We start from the raw sequence: 18,468 nt of genomic DNA, 5'->3' as shown, positions 1-18,468 counted from the left end.
AGGGGTTAACTAACATTTGTGGAAGAATGGCTGGTGGTGAAGAGGTCACAGATACCAGCATGGTCCAGTAGAAGGAACCTTTGGTGTATCAAGTGAGCCATGACATTTCTTCCTTCCTAAATATTCCACGTGTGAGTAGTAAAATTAGAAAGTAGAAGCATTTAGAAAAAACAGTTACTCAACCACGATGCATGATAGACCATCTAAAGTTACAGAATGGGGTTACTGAGTTCTGAGGCTCATGGTACATAAAAGTGACCCCATAAAAGCAGAGTTAAAAAACTCCTCTATAGTCCAACAGCTGTTTGTAAACCTTATATCGCCAAGCACAATGCCAGGCATCGGATGGAGCTGTCTAAAGCCACCACCACTGGATTCTGAAGCAGATGAAATGTTTTCTGTGAAATGATGACTCACACTTCTCTATCCGTCAGTTTGGTTCTGGGTCCTGTGAATGCCATGGGAATGTAACCTACTTAATTACATTGTGTCAACTATAAACTTTAGTGGAGAAGGGATGATGGTATAAGGCTCTTTTACAGGAGTCTTCAGTGAAGAGCAATCCTAATGCTTCAACATAGCAAAACATTTTGGACAATGGTATGCTTTATTGTGATAAAATGAAAACTATATTCAAGAGAATAAAAATAAATAAAAAAAATAATTTTCAAATAATTTAATGATAAATATAGCAAAGCATTAATGAGTAAACTTCCATCCAGCACAAACCATTGGGTTAGCTATCATCCCTCCCCAGAAAATTATTTCTTAATACTAGGTCACAGTCCATCAGGGCAAAGTCGATGATTTGGAGTAGGCAAAATTCATGATAAAGTCCCTCAATCCAGCAAGGGAGTGCACAACGTGTGTAAATAAACAAGGGGGGGGGGGGGGGCTGAGGAACTGGCCAACAGCAAGGAGTCCTGAATCCAAGAATTCGAGAACTGTCCCAGACAAGGGTGCATCTGGCACAAAGAGGGCCTTGAGTTATCTGACTCCTTTCAGTCAAATATTTGCCTGGCCGTGCTTAGAACCAGATTTCTCTGGCCCCAGCACAGCTCACATATATGTGGCCCAGGAAGCCCAGTGTTATACATGGGCCCCCTAAGCTACGTATACCACTGCTGGACGGGTTGCTCAAGTGCCATGTCCTACTCTCCATAAAAAGATCATGAAGACTCACAGTGGTCTCTTCACTGCTTCTCGATGTGTGGTGTCAGTACCTTTTGTCAGAGAGGTTTCGTCACAGGTAAGTCACTGGTCTCCTTCTCCAATCGTGTACCAACCCTCCTCTTTAATGAACTGAATGCATTCATTGACTTGTAGGCTGGGTTCTCAGCAGAGCGAGCCATCATTAATTAATATCCTGTCTCCTATATTCTCCACCATCAGGAAAAAGTAGCACTTCTGTGATGCCACTGGACTATCAGGTCGTCACAGGGTACTGCACACTCTTTCTCTCTAGTGCAGTATTCAAATCCCTCATGGTTCTGGGGTACCATCTTACAGTGCTGCCTCCAACAGCAAATCAAATCCCAGAGACACCCTGCACAACACCCACCAGACACACCAGTGGGTGGCTTAAGCAGAATAGGGTCGCCCACCTAGGGGTCAGGGAGGGAAGGTGAGGAATGTAGAGGACTAGTGTGTAGAGGAGTAAAGTGAAGGGAGAGTGAAGGGGAGGAGGTTGGGAGTAGTAGTGAGAAGCTACCTAGGACGGAAGTCTGGACCTAGAGGAGTCAGACCCCCGGTCACAGGGGATTGAGTCAAGGTGCCTGGACCTGTTAAAGAGAATGGTCAGCAGCCTGGTCCTATCACCGGTCCAGGGTCGAAGACACGGCAGGGTACACGGACCCTAGGTTGGGGAGCAGCTTCAGGCAACACGGCAATTAACCTGCGGAGAACGGAGCCTTCATGGACTGTTCCCACTAGCTCCAGAATCAGGGCACTAGTGCAACGAGGGGGATAGGGCCTTCCATATAAGCAGCCCGCTAAAATCCCAAGCGTGAGCCCAGAGAGCAGGCTCCCACACTTATGCGGGCATCACACAGGACGATCTATCGTGCGATCGCACGAGCGATCGTACCCACCCTCGTCGTTTGTGCATCACGGGCAATTAGTTGCCCATGGCGCACAAAGTCGTTAATCCCCTGTCACACGCACTTACCTCCCAGACGAACTTGCTGTGGGCGGCGAACATCCTCTTCCTGAAGGGGAAGGGATGTTAGGCATCACAGCGACGTCACACAGCCGCTGGCCAATAGACGCGGAGGGGCGGAGATGAGTGGGACGTAAACATCCCACCCATCTCCTTTCTTCCACATTGCCGGCGGGACGCAAGTAAGCTGTGTTCATCATTCTCAGGGTGTCATACGGAGCGATGTGTGCTGCCTCGGGAACGATGAACAACCGGAGCACAGAAGAAGAAACGACATTTTGAAAATGAGCGACGTGTCAATGATCAATGATAAGGTGAGTATTTTTGCTCGTTCATCGTCGCTCATAGCTGTCACACGCTACGATATATCAAACGATGCCGGATGTGCGTCACTTACGACGTGACCCCGCCGACATATCGCCCTATATATCGTACCGTGTGATGCCCAAATTAGCCATAGTGGGGAGCGGGGCCCGGCAAATTCTAGACTACCGGGTCACTACGGTAAATTTAAAATTTGTTCCTGGAGGCAGGTCATGGACCATCAGGCAGCACTGCAGGGGGCGGGACCCGGACAGGCTTCTCTTGAACGGCAGCGGCACCCAGAGACTTGCTTTACCCGGTTGTCAGCATCTGCTTATTAACTGAGTGAGTACATGAGTGACTTTTCCCCTTTCACAGCCCCGACTATCACCGTCCAGTGTCCCAGGGCATACCCCTACCAGTGGATGGTAACGACACCTTGCTGCCCCATTTCATCACCCCAGGTACTCTCAGCATCAGCGGCGGTACTCCCAGCTATCGCACACCATGGGTGGAATCACGAACTATAACTCCCCTGTAAATATCCCCTTTTACTTTAGAGTGTGGCCCCTAAGCCCCCGGGTCCGGAGACTCTCAAGTCACGAACTGACACCATCCCAGATCCGAGCGGTTCGATCCGCTGCTGGGGCAGCACACTTCTCTCTATCAAAGTACTGCACCACACCCCAAGTCACCTGCGGTTACTCAGCTGGGCTCACACCCATGCCTCTTTTCTTCTACCTCTGGATCACTTCTGCCACCCATTCCACCCAAATGATGAGGGACACCACTTCAGGGGTTGGCATGTCCTCAGGGGCCGGGGTAGGTACCGGGGTCAGGACTGATGAGGGGGTTGGAGTTTCCCTAAGGGTTGGTACTTTGTATGGGGTCTGGGCCTCCAAAGGGTTCTGAACTAGTACTGGAGTCAGGACCTCCTCCAGGATTGGTGGGGAACTCATGAGCCACTGAGCCTGGAAGGCTTTCATCCACTCGGTCCATCCACAGCCCATGGGCTAAGCCGACGTGTAAAGCCATAAGCAGTTCCCACTCCATCATGGACCTGCATTCTCCCATACTGCTCTTTTTCCTCTCGCAAAATTGAGCTGTCCCTCTTCCCGCTTCGCATCCAATTGCACAGCTTCGGCCTTGCACGGGTCTCTTTCTGCTGAGCATCCCATTCCTTCCAGGTTTCCTCCTGTTGCTTGATGTGACGCTGTAACGGGCAGACATTCTCTTTCCATTTCGATGGATGCACATGCTCAGTGACATGGGCTGGCATTCCCAGGCATGGCAATCCCTCTAGTAGGTGCAACCTCTCAAGAATAGGACAGATTTTTGCACCCTTCCACTTCTCCAATACCCACGATGGGTGGGATTTTAATTTAAAGCTGTGCCACCATCTGCCATCTTTGCTCTTATGCTCAGCGCCATCTTTGGCTACACAACAGTCACCATCTTCAAAGTAATACGCACCTTTTTTGCAACACTCTGATTTTCCGACAGAAAGGCACTACCTTGCTGACTGCAGCAAGTGTAAAATGGCACAGGACGGTAGTCTTGGTTAAGGTGTTTCTTCCTGATGCCCCAGCATGCTACATGAAAAGCAAGGCCCTAGGTGGGTGTGTGGACTTGTGTTGTATAGGCCATAAGTTTGTGCAGGTCACGTTTCACCAGTGGCTTCGACTGGCCAGGAACGGATGATGATTGGATCCAACAAAGAGACCAATAGCTCAGTTATACGATAAAACTTTACTTAAGCATTTCACTCTGAACTTTACACACAAGATAGAGGGCACACAACTTCCAGAACATTTCAGTTCTACAGAGTATATTCAGACAGACTTTCAGTTTCATCTGGGTCATTCCTGTTCTTACTGGTCCTATGAGTCTCAGCTCAACACAGTCCAGTATCACAGTCCAGTCCGTGACAGTCACTTTCCCTTTCTGTGGCTCGACGTCTATTCTCCTCATAGAGGAGGGGGTCAGGGGGTTTGCCGATATGGCCAGAGTCGAGCCATTTGATCTCAGAATGTTAGGGAGACACCACCTCGGAAAGTCCACTCAGTTCATGCACTTGTCCCATTTGGCCTGTTACCTTTGAGCTGTTACTTGGAACCTTGCTGCTAGACATCCATCCTCTGGACCTTTCTGTTCGTGGACCTCTCCGTTGGAAGATCAGTCTCCAGATTTAACGTTATGCAATCCTCTGTGTCTGTCAGGCCTTCAGAATCACCTTATCTCAGCTCCAGTCTTCTTTCTCCTTTTCTTGCCACAGGTCACCCACTGCATGCACCGTTGACGACTTTCAGACTATAGATGTGCTCTCATCACACAATGGTTTTTAACTATTTTCTAGAATGAAACTGTCTCTTTTCTTATGAACTAGTGCCTCTTATTGTGAAGTTGTCCAAACACTTAAGTACTTCTAAAGGCTACTTTACACGCTGCGATATCGGTCCCGATATCGCTAGCGTGGGTACCCGCCCCCATCTGTTGTGCGACACGGGCAAATCGCTGCCCGTGCCGCACAACATCGCGCAGACCCGTCACACATACTTACCTGCCCGGCGACGTCGCTGTGACCGGCGAACCGCCTCCTTTCTAAGGGGGCGGTCCGTGCGGCGTCACAGCGACGTCACTGAGCGGCCGCCCAATAGAAGCGGAGGGGCGGAGATGAGTGGCCGGAACATCCCGCCCACCTCCTTCCTTCCTCATAGCGGCCGGGAGGCAGGTAAGGAGAGGTTCCTCGTTCCTGCGGCGTCACACATAGCAATGTGTGCTGCCGCAGGAGCGACGAACTACATCGTTACTGCTGCAGTAACGATAATCGAGAATGGACCCCCATGTCACCGATGAGCGATTTTGCACGTTTTTGCAATGATGCAAAATCGCTCATCGGTGTCACACGCAGCAACATCGCTAATGCGGCCGGATGTGCGTCACAAATTCCGTGACCCCAACGACTCCGCATTAGCGATGTCGCAGCGTGTAAAACCCCCTTTATCCTATAGTCCAGCAACCACATACATTACTGCTACACAATATGCATGAGAACATATATGAAATTATTACAGATGGTCTTACTCACATATCACATTACTTGCAAAGACAAGGGACACAATTTACATGACAATACAACAATAGGATTGGTGACTTCAGGGAAGGGAACGCAACAGCAATCAGTCCACCTCCTTACACATGTGCATGACTTGAGCCCTATTACAGGCTTTAACTTTGTGCAATTCTAATACTGGACAATCACTTGCTTATGAACTGGTAGGTTGCCAGTGGTTGTTTCATCAGTATTTTGCACCTGTGCTACTTCATTATGGGGATTTGCTATATCCTGTTTGTACATTTTTTTCTGTGACCTTGCCTGATAAATACCATGGCCTTTGGACTATGTTTATACTTTGGGGAATGCCCTTTTCTATTCCCCATGACTGTGAAAAAAGTAAGATCCTTAACGTCATAGTTGAGGGAGGTTTGTATGGAAAATCATGGCCGGCTGCACAGAACCCTGACCTCAACCCCATCCAACTTTTTTGTGATGAACTAGAGCAGAGATTGTGAGCCCGGCTTTCTCTTCTAACATCAATGGTTGACCACAATAATTCTTTTCTGGATGGCCAAAATTCCCACAGACATTTCCAAAACCTTGTGGAAGAAGAGTGGAGACAGTTATAGATGGAAAGGCGGCTGTAGTCCATATTAATGTCTATGGATGTAGAACGGGACGTCACAAAACCTTCGATAGGTATAATGTGAAGGGGTCGTAATATTTTTGTCCATGTTGAGTAGCAGAGCTAAATTTCTCATTTTCAACTACTGTACTTTACAGAAACCAGTATCTAAACATTGCCAATCCACAACAAGCCATTACTCACTTTTATGTACAGTACATTAAATTTATACTCGGGAAACATTCATTATACTATGAGGTAAGGCAATAGCGATTGGATTCTACTTGTTCGTTGCGCCCTTCTGACTTCAATTCTTCAGCTCATGCCATGATCTCATGATCTGAAAGTGTTACTGCATTACTACAAAGTGCCCATAATGTTTCTATATATTATCTATATTAAGTATTAATACATCACTCTTTGTCATGGTCTGTCTGCTTCTGGATCTGTCCATCTCTTTCACGCTGGCTATTTATCATTTTAAGGATCTCTCTGTCTGCCTTTGCTTTCTTTCTTCCTACAATAGCTAAACATTAATCATTCCTCAATATCTATGTCTTCTTTTGTGCGTCTGGCTCTCAGTCTTTCTATTGATCAAAATGTAGGATCTGCCAATCATTAACCATTAACTTGAGAATATAACCAATATTTGTATCAATTTGGTGTCTGACTACATCTGCTTGCTGTCTCGAGTGGTGTTTTCATGAGGGTGTCAATATCAATCCATTTGGAGGAAAGCGTGTCTGCTTGCACGTCTGGCATGGAAGAACATCTGTGTTAGTGATCTTTATATACTCTGGACCTCATGCACGGCACTGATACCCTACAAAATCTATGTTCTCAGTAAATGCCATATACGGCTGATTTGTAAACAAAACAACTTGTCCTGTCATCAACTTCTTGAATTTAAAGGATTTTCAAATACTTGGAAAATTCTTGTTTAGAAGAAGAGCCCCTTGTAGAATTAAAATAACATATACTCATCACCAGAACCAGTGGTGTCGCTCAAGCAATGCCAACACCAGGTCTCCCCGGGCTTGTGTGACATTGTTATGTCACTTGATCCCTGCAGTCAATCAGCATCTGCTATTGGGCTGCTGCGCTCTCACTTCCTCTGCATATTTGATTTTCATCCACTGATTGGTTGCAGGGCTCATGTCCCACAACAATGTCATACAAGACAGTGGAGACCTGTCGCCAACAACAGTGGAACTGGACAGGTCGCTTAAGTGGAGTATACGTAATTTTTAAAGCACCACACCATTATTTATTTTTAGTTTTCCACTGAACCAGTGCTTTAAAACTAAGTCCCCTGACCCCTGTCTCATACTCACCCTTTGGCAGCTTGACCTTCTATCCGGGCAGTCTCTGGCGATTTGTGACCTCCCAGCAGCTCCAGCGTTTCATGGGGCGTGGTGGAAGTTACAATTCAATACAACACTTTGAGAGCCTTGTTCTGGCCTCATTCTGGCTATCATATACTTGTATTGAGTACTTGTGATATCACTTCTGACAGGCAGAAGTTACAGTTACAAGATGGCACCATGGGACTGGGTGTGGACTATGTTGAAACTGTGTGTTTAGGGTTAATAAAGGGGTGAAAGAGGGTTTTTTTGTATTTTATTTCAAAGATAGGATTTTTTCAGTGTTTGTGTTTATTTCTTTTCACTTACGGACTAGTAATGGGGAGATCTCATAGACGCCTAACATTACTAATCTAGGGCTTAGTGGCAGATATGAGCTGTCATTAGCCCCTAATATTACCCTGTTTTCCACCAGAGCAATCGGGATGAGCCGAGTAAAGTGCCGGGATTGTCACATATAATGAATATGACAATTCTGGGTGGCTGAAGGCTGATATTTTTCAGCTGGGGCTCCAATCACCATGGGCTTTCCCAACCTGAGAATATAAACCCCCAGCTAATGGCTTTATCATGGCTGGGTATCAAAATTCTGGGGGACTGCATGCCGGTTTTTAAAATTATTTATTTAAATCATTTTTAAAAAACGCATGGGGTCCCTCTTATTTTGATACGCAGCCAAGAGGAGCACACAGCTGGGGCTGCAACCTGTAGCCATATGCTTTATCTGTGCTAGGTATCATAATATGGGGGGGTCCCTAAGCCATTTTTTTTATTTATTCATTCATTCATTCATTCATTCATTCATTCATTCATTCATGTGTACACCATGATAGAGACGCACACAGCATGTGCAATTTCAAGCAGACATTTTCTGTCACACAGGGTGGAAGCGCAGTCTGACTGAAACCAATCACAGATGCTGGGACTGCTAGAATGTGGGGGAAGCAGTGAATATGCATGAGGTTAATGAGCAGCCCCAGAAGTAATGTTACAGCTACATGGAAGACTGGTAAGTATAACGCACCTGCTTTCTTCCTATTTCTTTCTTTTTCCTTTATTCTTTTACCTGGATGGCTGGATCCAGATACATACTCAGGGAACTCCAGGCCTGGGGTTGGTGCATGGATACTTCGCATTCCGCGGGGATCCGGACTTTTACAGTCTGGGTTCGCCTATCACTACTTTCAACTGCTCCAGGGTTTCCAAACCCTGAGATGCTTAAAAGTATGATATAAGACATTTTCACGTTGCTTTGCATTACGTCAATTACAAGAGGCTTTTTGGGAGTGCATTATCAGGCATATTCCAAGTAGAAAAGATGCAATGTGCACATAGCTTTAAGGTATGTCCAGATGACAATTTTTTAGGAATCCTTTCAAGTGGGTACACTCCAAAACACACTTCAAAAATGCTCAAAATCTCTTGAAAGTCAGCGGTGTAACAAACGTGGTTGCAGAGAGTGCAACAACGAGCGGGAACATATGGGAGGGGGTCCCTCTGATACCAGCGCCTGTTTTAGCTGAAATACATTGTTGTGGAGAGATCTTCAGGGGTCCTGCGATGTAATACACGCCACCGGAAAATTTGACGTCAGCAGCTAACACAGGCGCATAGCAGTGACCACATCCATCCACCATAGTACGCACTACGGGGGTCAGCTGCTAGCCCCTGTGCCAGCTACACAAGAGGACACCACACATCTTGGAGTGAGGGAAGATAAGAATAGGGTTTTTATATGTTAGAAAACAGCGGCAGAATGAGGGACATACAGTATATATCATTAAGGGGCACAAGATGGGGGGCATATGTGCCAGGCAGGGGCCCAGGATGGAGGACATATATACCAGGAAGGGCCTCGGAATTGGGGACAAATATACCTGGAATGGGACCAGGGTGGGGGACATATATACCATGAAGGGTCCCAGAATAGGGGACATCTATAACTAGAAGGGAACCAGGATTGGGGACATTAATACATAATGGGGGGCAACAAGAATATCTTTATAGGATTTAGAAATACTATAAAAGCCCATACATATGACCAACATGCATGGAGAGGGGTGGCAGGTCCAGCGGAGCCCGTCAGACTCTATTTACACCATTGTTCCTATTTCTATGAAAAATCAACTTGATATTCAGACGTTCAAGCTTTTCATTGTTTTTAATGAGCCCCTGGTTCATAAAAATGACAAACGTTTAAAAGAAGTGACCTGTCATTATTAGTGATGAGCGAGCATGCTTGTAACTACTCGGTACTCGCACGAGTATCGCTGTACTCGGGCTGCTCGGCGGGGACCGAGTAATCTCGCGATACTCGTGCTGTACTCGTGGTCTTCATTTCTGCATGTTGGCGCTCTTTTGAGAGCCAGCCCTCATGCAGGGATTGGCTGGCAGACCACTGCAATGCCACAGCCCTGTTAGTTGTGGAATTGCAGTGATTGGCCGGCCTGCACAGCGTGACCGAGCCTTTATACCGGCGGGCGCGCTGTGCTCTGCTCACAACTATCCAGACAGTCAGTGCAGGGAGAGTGTCGCTGATTCAGGGAAAGCTTTGCGGCCCTTTATAGTTAGTTCCGGAGCAGGGCTGCAAACAGTGTGACCAGAAGTCCTTCTCAGGACTATTCTAGTTGTATACAGGCAGGCAGGGTATAGCCAGGTCGGAGTACAGTAGCAGAGTCCTTCTCAGGACTATTGTTGCTATATACAGGCAGGGTATAGCCAGGTCGGAATACAGGCTAGTGACCAGAAGAGTCCTTGTCAGGACTATTGTAGCAGTATACAGGCAGGCAGGCAGGCAGGGTATATAGCCATTCCTAGTGGTGACCGTATACCAGCCTTCATCATATCTGGGGCTGGTGTACACAGTCTAAAACAGTCCAGATAGTGTCAGACTTCTCAGTAATTGTCGCTCCTAAAAACCTGTTAGGTTCTTATTGCGTCCGTGCTTGCATTTTAAAAACCGCACGTGTGTGCCTGTTGGTGGCAGCGTACAGGTGCACGTTTTTCACAAACTATTATATAACGCACAAGTCTAGTGTATAATACACGTCAGTCAGCAGTGTCTGATAGTGTCAGACTTCTCAGTAATTGTCGCTCCTAAAAACCAGTTAGGTTCTTATTGCGTCCGTGCTTGCATTTAAAAACAGCACGTGTGTGTCTGTCGGTGGCAGCGTACAGGTGCACATTTTGCACAAACTATTATATAACGCACAAGTCTAGTGTATAATACACGTCAGTCAGCAGTGTCTGATAGTGTCAGACTTCTCAGTAATTGTCGCTCCTAAAAACCTGTTAGGTTCTTATTGCGTCCGTGCTTGCATTTTAAAAACCGCACGTGTGTGCCTGTTGGTGGCAGCGTACAGGTGCACGTTTTTCACAAACTATTATATAACGCACAAGTCTAGTGTATAATACACGTCAATCAGCAGTGTCTGTTAGTGTCAGACTTCTCAGTAATTGTCGCTCCTAAACCAGTTAGGTTCTTATTGCGTCCGTGCTTGCATTTAAAAACAGCACGTGTGTGGCAGTCGGTGGCAGGGTACAGGTGCACGTTTTGCACAAACTATTATATAACGCACAAGTCTAGTGTATAATACACGTCAGTCAGCAGTGTCTGATAGTGTCAAACTTCTCAGTAATTGTCGCTCCTAAAAACCAGTTAGGTTCTTATTGCGTCCGTACTTGCATTTAAAAACAGCACGTGTGTGTCTGTCGGTGGCAGGGGACAGGTGCGCGTTTTGCACAAACTATTATATAACGCACAAGTCTAGTGTATAATACACGTCAGTCAGCAGTGTCTGATAGTGTCAGACTTCTCAGTAATTGTCGCTCCTAAAAACCTGTTAGGTTTTTATTGCGTCCATGCTTGCATTTAAAAACAGCACGTGTGTGTCTGTCGGTGGCAGCGTACAGGTGCACGTTTTGCACAAACTATTATATAACGCACAAGTCTAGTGTATAATACACGTCAGTCAGCAGTGTCTGATAGTGTCAGACTTCTCAGTAATTGTCGCTCCTAAAAACCTGTTAGGTTCTTATTGCGTCCGTGCTTGCATTTAAAAACAGCACGTGTGTGTCTGTCGGTGGCAGCGTTCAGGTGCACGTTTTGCACAAACTATTATATAACGCACAAGTCTAGTGTATAATACACGTCAGTCAGCAGTGTCTGATAGTGTCAGACTTCTCAGTAATTGTCGCTCCTAAAAACCAGTTAGGTTCTTATTGCGTCCGTGCTTGCATTTAAAAACAGCACGTGTGTGGCAGTCGGTGGCAGCGTCAGGCTCCATATTGTCCCTGGATAGAGACGTGCATGATGGCCTGTAAACATGAAGTGCCCATTGTAAGGAAGTGGGTCTATTGTAGTATAGCCCTTAGGCAGGGCAGCCAAAAATTTGGAGGCTCCACATTGTCCCTGGATAGAGATGTGCATGAGGGCCTCAAAACATTGTTCCCATTGCAAAGGAGTGGGTCTCCTGTCGTTGTAATGCCCATTCAGAAAGAATGGGCGAAAAAATTTACCACTGGAGGTATACCTGAAACAACGGCTTAACTATTGTAACGGTCACCATGATGGCGCATGAGGAGAAGGAGGAGCAGTCCAGCGATTAGCCAAAGTCCAGAAGTGTGTTACCATGGGTGAGTGGAGGTACATGGCAAATTCCCGTTACAAACTTTAAATTCCGCTGTCATTTGCTGGTGGTGTGTGGTGAAGTCTGGCCAAATCCAACCCTTGTTCATCTTGATCAGAGTCAGCCTGTCAGCATTTACAGTTGACAGGCGGGTGCGTTTATCTGTAATGATTCCACCTGCGGCACTAAAAACACGCTCTGACAAAACGCTAGCGGCAGGGCAGGCCAGGACTTCCAAGGCGTAGAGAGCCAATTCATGCCACGTGTCCAGCTTGGATACACATTAATTGTAAGGCACAGAGGAATGTCGGAGTACAGTTGTTTGATCTGCAAGGTACTCCTTGAGCATCTGGCCAAACTTAGGATTTCTTGTGGCACTACCCCTCACCTCAGGGGCTGTGGTATGTGAGGGGCTGAGAAAACTGTCCCACATCTTAAAGACTGTTCCCCTACCTCTGGCGGATTGGACTTGTGCCCCTCTCGGCTGTACGCCATGGTTGTCCACTGATTCCTGACCTATGCCGCTAGCGTTTTGTGAGGGGAATGCTTTGCCTACTTCCGTGACTATGGCCTTCTGGAACTGCTGCATTTTGCCTGACCTCTCCGCCTCGGGAATAAGAGACATAAAGTTCTCCTTTTAGCGTGGGTCTAACAGTGTTACCAACCAGTAATGATTGTCGGCCAAGATGTTCTTAACGCGAGGGTCACGAGACAGGCAGCTTACCATAAAGTCAGCCATGTGTGCCAGACTCTTAACAGCCATCACTTCAGTATCCTGACCAACACGATGACTGAACATGCTGTCCTCCTCCTCCTCCTCCTCATCATCTACCCTGTCCTCTGGCCAGCCACGCTGAACCGAGGATATGACTGCATGTCATATCCTCAATTTGGCCAGAGAGTTGCTCCATGTCTTCATCCTCCTCCTCGTCATAGTCCTCCACTGCACGTTGTGATGAGACGAGGCTGGGCTGTGTGTTATCACCCACACCCACTACTGTTTCTTGCTCAAACTCATCGCGCTCCGCCTGCAATGCATCATGGTTGTTTTTTGAGCAGAGACCATTTTAGAAGGCAGAGAAGCGGTATGGTGACGCTAATAATGTCGTCATCGCCGCTCACCATCTTGGTGGAGTCCTCAAAGTTTTGGCGGATGGTGCATAGGTCGGACATCCATCTCCACTCCTCAGGTGTTATGTGTGGAGTTTGACCCATTTCCCGACGGCTTAGGTGATGCAGGTACTCAACAACTGCCCTCTTCTGCTCACATATCCTGACCAACTTGTGCAGAGTTGAATTCCAACGCGTGGGGACATCACACACCAGTCTGTGTGCCGGAAGATGCAAACGGCGTCTTAAGCCGGCAAGGCCGGCTGAAGCAGTAGGTGACTTTCGAAAATGTGCAGACAGGCGGCGAACTTTTACCAGCAGATCAGACAGCTCTGAGTATGACTTTAGAAACCGCTGAACCACGAGGTTGAGCACATGGGCCACGCATGGAACATGTGTCAGCTGGCCTCGCCTCAAAGCCGCCACCAGGTTCCGGCCATTGTCACACACGACCTTTCCTGGCTTTAGGTTCAGAGTTGTGAGCCAGTGATCTGCCTGCTGTTTCAGAGCTGTCCACACCTCTTCTGCATTGTGGGGTTTGTCACCTATGCAGATTAGCTTCAGCACTGCGTGTTGCCGCTTCGCCGAGGCAGTGCTGCAGTGCTTCTGTGTCGCCCTGGACAAGCCAGGGGCCACAGAGCACAACACTTAAACACCCCACACTCCCTGCAGGCATATCATAGTCAAAACACAAAATCCTTGTTGCCTTCCCCAGGGGCTGTTGTCCACACCAGGGTGTGGAGCCAGGCGGTTGGTCTCCACCCACCGAGGAGGAGGGAAAACACAGGCAGTGAGAGTTAAGCTAAGGAAGTGGAAGGAGGAAAGTAGTAGAGAGGAGAAAAGTGACAGCAAAGAGCCTGAAGTTGGTCCGGGTGTGTGGCCCGGACAGGACAGCAAGGTTGGCAGGATGTGGTGACCGTCTGCAGTGGAGGCCGATTGGAGTCTGCCGTAAGGACCGTGGACGGGTGGTGACCCGGCTGTACCGGACCGGTATACAAAGAGAAGCCAGCACCATTGGCAGAGGACTTTCGGATCCCGGCAAGGCTTGGTGTCGCCGTGAATTTGCCAAATCCGTTAGTGAAGGGGACCTCAGGGTTTCCAAACAGCCAAGTCCAGATAGAAGGCAACCGTCCAACCGTGAAGGGGAGACACCGCCACCGCCAAGGGCAACCGTCTCCCAGGGCCAGCGCCTGTGGGCAAAAGGGGCTCCTCCGGCCCATATCCAGGTCGGGGAGCGGGTTACCGTTGGGAAACCATCACTACCAACACTTAACTTAGGTGCAGGGAGAGACAGTCATCACTAACCTGCAGGGAGGAACAACCGCAGCCGTCCGAGGGACCCGTCCATCCAGCCACTTGTTTTACCGTGAACTGTGTCATCATCATTGGGCTGAGTGAGTACCTCCGTGCCGTGTGGCACAGCGCTGCCCCTGCGACCCTGCACCTCATCAGGCCCCGCAACCCGCCTGTCATCCATCTCTACCCCATCACCAGGCCCCGGGACAACCAACCCCCCTACCCACGGAGGGGAGAAATAACAACAAAGCTGCTCCCTGTCACAGGCTCCCGGGATCCCCGTCCAGAGCAGCGGTGGTGTCCACACAATCACCACAACCGTGGGTGGCGTCACGGACAATATCCCCAAAACCCAAACCACCCCTTTTCACTCACGGGCGAGTAGCGCCGCTCGAGTCCCCGGGATCCGGCCATCGCTCGAGCCAACGAGCAGCAGCAGCCGTAGAGCAGCGTCAGCCGGACCCGAGCAGTGGGAGAGCGCACCGTCCCCTCCTCCGCCCGCGACACTTCCAGCTTGGGACTGGTGTGGAGGGTAAAGTGGATCAGGATGCGCAGGAGGAGGAGGAGGCTGAGGAGCATGACATTCCGGAGCTGTAGAGTGTGTGTGAAACCCTGACTGAGGTAGGGCCTGCAAAACTTGGTGTGTGAAGGACGTGTTCCGTCCCTCGCTCAGACTGGGTCCCAGCTTGCACAATATTAACCCAGTGTGACGTCAACGAGATGTAGCGGCCTTGCCCACATGCACTTGTCCACGTGTCTGTGGTTAGGTGGACTTTGGCTGAAACAGCGTTGTTCAGGGCACGTGTGATGTTTTGTGACACGTGGTTATGCAATGCGGGGACGGCACACCGGGAGAAATAGTGGCGGCTGTGGACCGAGTAACGTGGGACAGCTGCCACCATCAGGTCGCGGAATGCTTCTGTCTCAACCAGCCTAAAAGGCAACATTTCCAGCGCAAGCAGTCGCGAAAAGTTAGCATTTAGAAGTGTGGCATGTGGGGCGTTGGCAGTGTATTTGCACCTGCGTTCAAAGGTTTGCTGAATGGATAACTGAACGCTGCGCTGGGACAAGGACGTGCTTGATGATGGTGTTATTTCTGCGTGGGTAACTGCAGGTGCATGGCCGGAGGAGGCTTGTTCGCAGGCAGCATGGACAGGGGATTGGCTCGCATGCACAACCAGCGAAGACGTAGCAGTGACATCAGCAAGCACTGCTCCTCGACTCTGTTGTACTTCCCACAAAGTCGGGTGCTTGGCTGACATGTGCCTGATCATGCTGGTGGTGGTCAGGCTGCTAGTTTTGGTACCCCTGCTGATGCTGGCATGGCAGGTGTTGCAAATGGCCTTTTTAGAATCATCTGGAGCCAACTTAAAAAACTGCCAGTGTCAGAGTTCCGGGTTTTCCAGTTTTCTTTTGAAAGAGCTTGCCCTTTGTTAACATGGAGTTTTCTGTTCTGTTGCCCTACTTCCTGTCCATCTGTTTAAAAGCCGCCCCTAAAGCTTAGTCCAGTGCCTGAGTATACTGCTTCCTGTGTGCTCCTGCCCTGCTGCTTTTGGTTCCTGATTGTTATTCGGATCCTCTTGGAAAACAACCGACACCGACTCTGGACTTCATCTGGTATCATCTAGCTGTGCCCAGACTCCGTTTGCCGTCTTTGGTCGGCACTTCTGCCCGGTTCCTTCCGTTTAATACCACTCTGGACTCACATCACGTACGGACATTTTTGGACTTACCTATTGCCCTTTTGTGTCCCGGCTGCTGCGCATTTAGGGCTTCTGGGGTGATTGCCAGACAGTCCCTGTATAGGGGTTCGCTCTTGGTGGTCTCCCTGGGGGAGTCCGGTGCGCGGTCCCGGGAATTCCCTTTCGCTCCGTCCCTGGAAGGTATTTCCTGTATTTATGTTCTACTGTGTTTTTGTTCCGTTTATGTACATATTTGCTGGTTGCATATTATAAACGTCTTGCACCAAGAACTCGTCTCTGGTTGTCATTGCCCTAACGCAATCGAAATCCTCAATACATACAATAGTATTACAGCCAGACTCGGGAAGACCTAACATTTGTACAGGCACCTTGTGTCGTGTTGTTCCGGGGAACAGTTGCCTGACGTCTGCCTGTGGCCACCACTCTGCTTCTTACTGCCTGTTGGGATGCTACGCCTCCCTCCCCCTGTGCACTGCTGTCCTCGCTCTGCATATCCTCCTGCCAGGTTGGGTCAGTTACTGGATCATCCACCACGTCGTCTTCCTCTTCCGCACCCTGCTCCTCCTCCTGACTTGCTGACAATTGTGTCTCATCATCGTCCACCCCTTGTTGAGACACGTTGCCAACTTCGTGAGAACGTGGCTGCTCAAATATTTGGGCATCTGTACATACAATCTCGTCATGGCCCACTTCAACAGGAGCTGGCGAGAGGCCAGAATTTGTGAATGGAAACGTGAACGAACAGCTCTTCCGAGTGTCCAAGTGTGGGATCAGTAATGTCCGTGGACGTGTACTCGGCCTGGTGGTAGGAAGGAGGATCAGGTTCTGAAATGTGCGGTGCAGTATCACGGCTACTGACACTTGACCGTGTGGAAGACAGAGTGTTTGTGGTGGTGCCAATCTGACTGGAAGCATTATCCGCTATCCAACTAACAACCTGTTGACACTGGTCTTGGTTCAAGAGCGGTGTACTGCTGCGGTCCCCAAGAATTTGGGACAGGACGTGCGAGCGACTAGATGTGGCCCTTTGTTGTGGCGAAATTAGAGCTTGCACACAACCTCGGTCTCTGCCTGCACCACCATCACGTCCACTTCCTTGTTCGTTGACAACGCCCTTGCGCATTTTGCAATGCTGTGCTGATGTGTATTCACTAGACTTGTGCGTTATATCCAAGTTTTTGCAAAACTCACACAAATGCAGCGGAAAGCTGCCACCAACAGGCACACACGTGCGGTTTTTAAATGCAAGCACGGAGGCACTAAGAACCTAACAGGTCTCTATCCAGGGACAACGTGGAGCCTCCCAATTTTTGGCTGCCCTGCCTAAGGGCTATACTATAATACACCCACTTCCTGACAATGGGCACTTCAGGTTTACAGGCCCTCATGCACGTCTCTATCCAGGGACAACGTGGAGCCTCCCAATTTTTTGCTGCCCTGCCTAAGGGCTATACTACAATAGACCCACTTCCTTACAATGGGCACTTCAGGTTTACAGGCCATCATGCACGTCTCTATCCAGGGACAATGTGGAGCCTCCCAATTTTTGGCTGCCCTGCCTAAGGGCTATACTATAATACACCCACTTCCTGACAATGGGCACTTCAGGTTTACAGGCCCTCATGCACGTCTCTATCCAGGGACAACGTGGAGCCTCCCAATTTTTGGCTGCCCTGCCTAAGGGCTATACTACAATAGACCCACTTCCTTCCAATGGGCACTTCAGGTTTACAGGCCCTCATGCACGTCTCTATCCAGGGACAACGTGGAGCCTCCCAATTTTTGGCTGCCCTGCCTAAGGGCTATACTACAATAGACCCACTTGCTTCCAATGGGCACTTCAGGTTTACAGGCCCTCATGCACGTCTCTATCCAGGGCCAACGTGGAGCCTCCCAATTTTTGGCTGCCCTGCCTAAGGGCTATACTACAATAGACCCACTTCCTTACAATGGGCACTTCAGGTTTACAGGCCATCATGCACGTCTCTATCCAGGGACAATGTGGAGCCTCCCAATTTTTGGCTGCCCTGCCTAAGGGCTATACTATAATACACCCACTTCCTGACAATGGGCACTTCAGGTTTACAGGCCCTCATGCACGTCTCTATCCAGGGACAACGTGGAGCCTCCCAATTTTTGGCTGCCCTGCCTAAGGGCTATACTACAATAGACCCACTTCCTTCCAATGGGCACTTCAGGTTTACAGGCCCTCATGCACGTCTC

Source organism: Anomaloglossus baeobatrachus, chromosome 4 (genome assembly GCF_048569485.1).
Source record: "Anomaloglossus baeobatrachus isolate aAnoBae1 chromosome 4, aAnoBae1.hap1, whole genome shotgun sequence".
NCBI lineage: Eukaryota > Metazoa > Chordata > Amphibia > Anura > Aromobatidae > Anomaloglossus > Anomaloglossus baeobatrachus.
Note: the sequence above shows the minus strand (reverse complement) of the source record.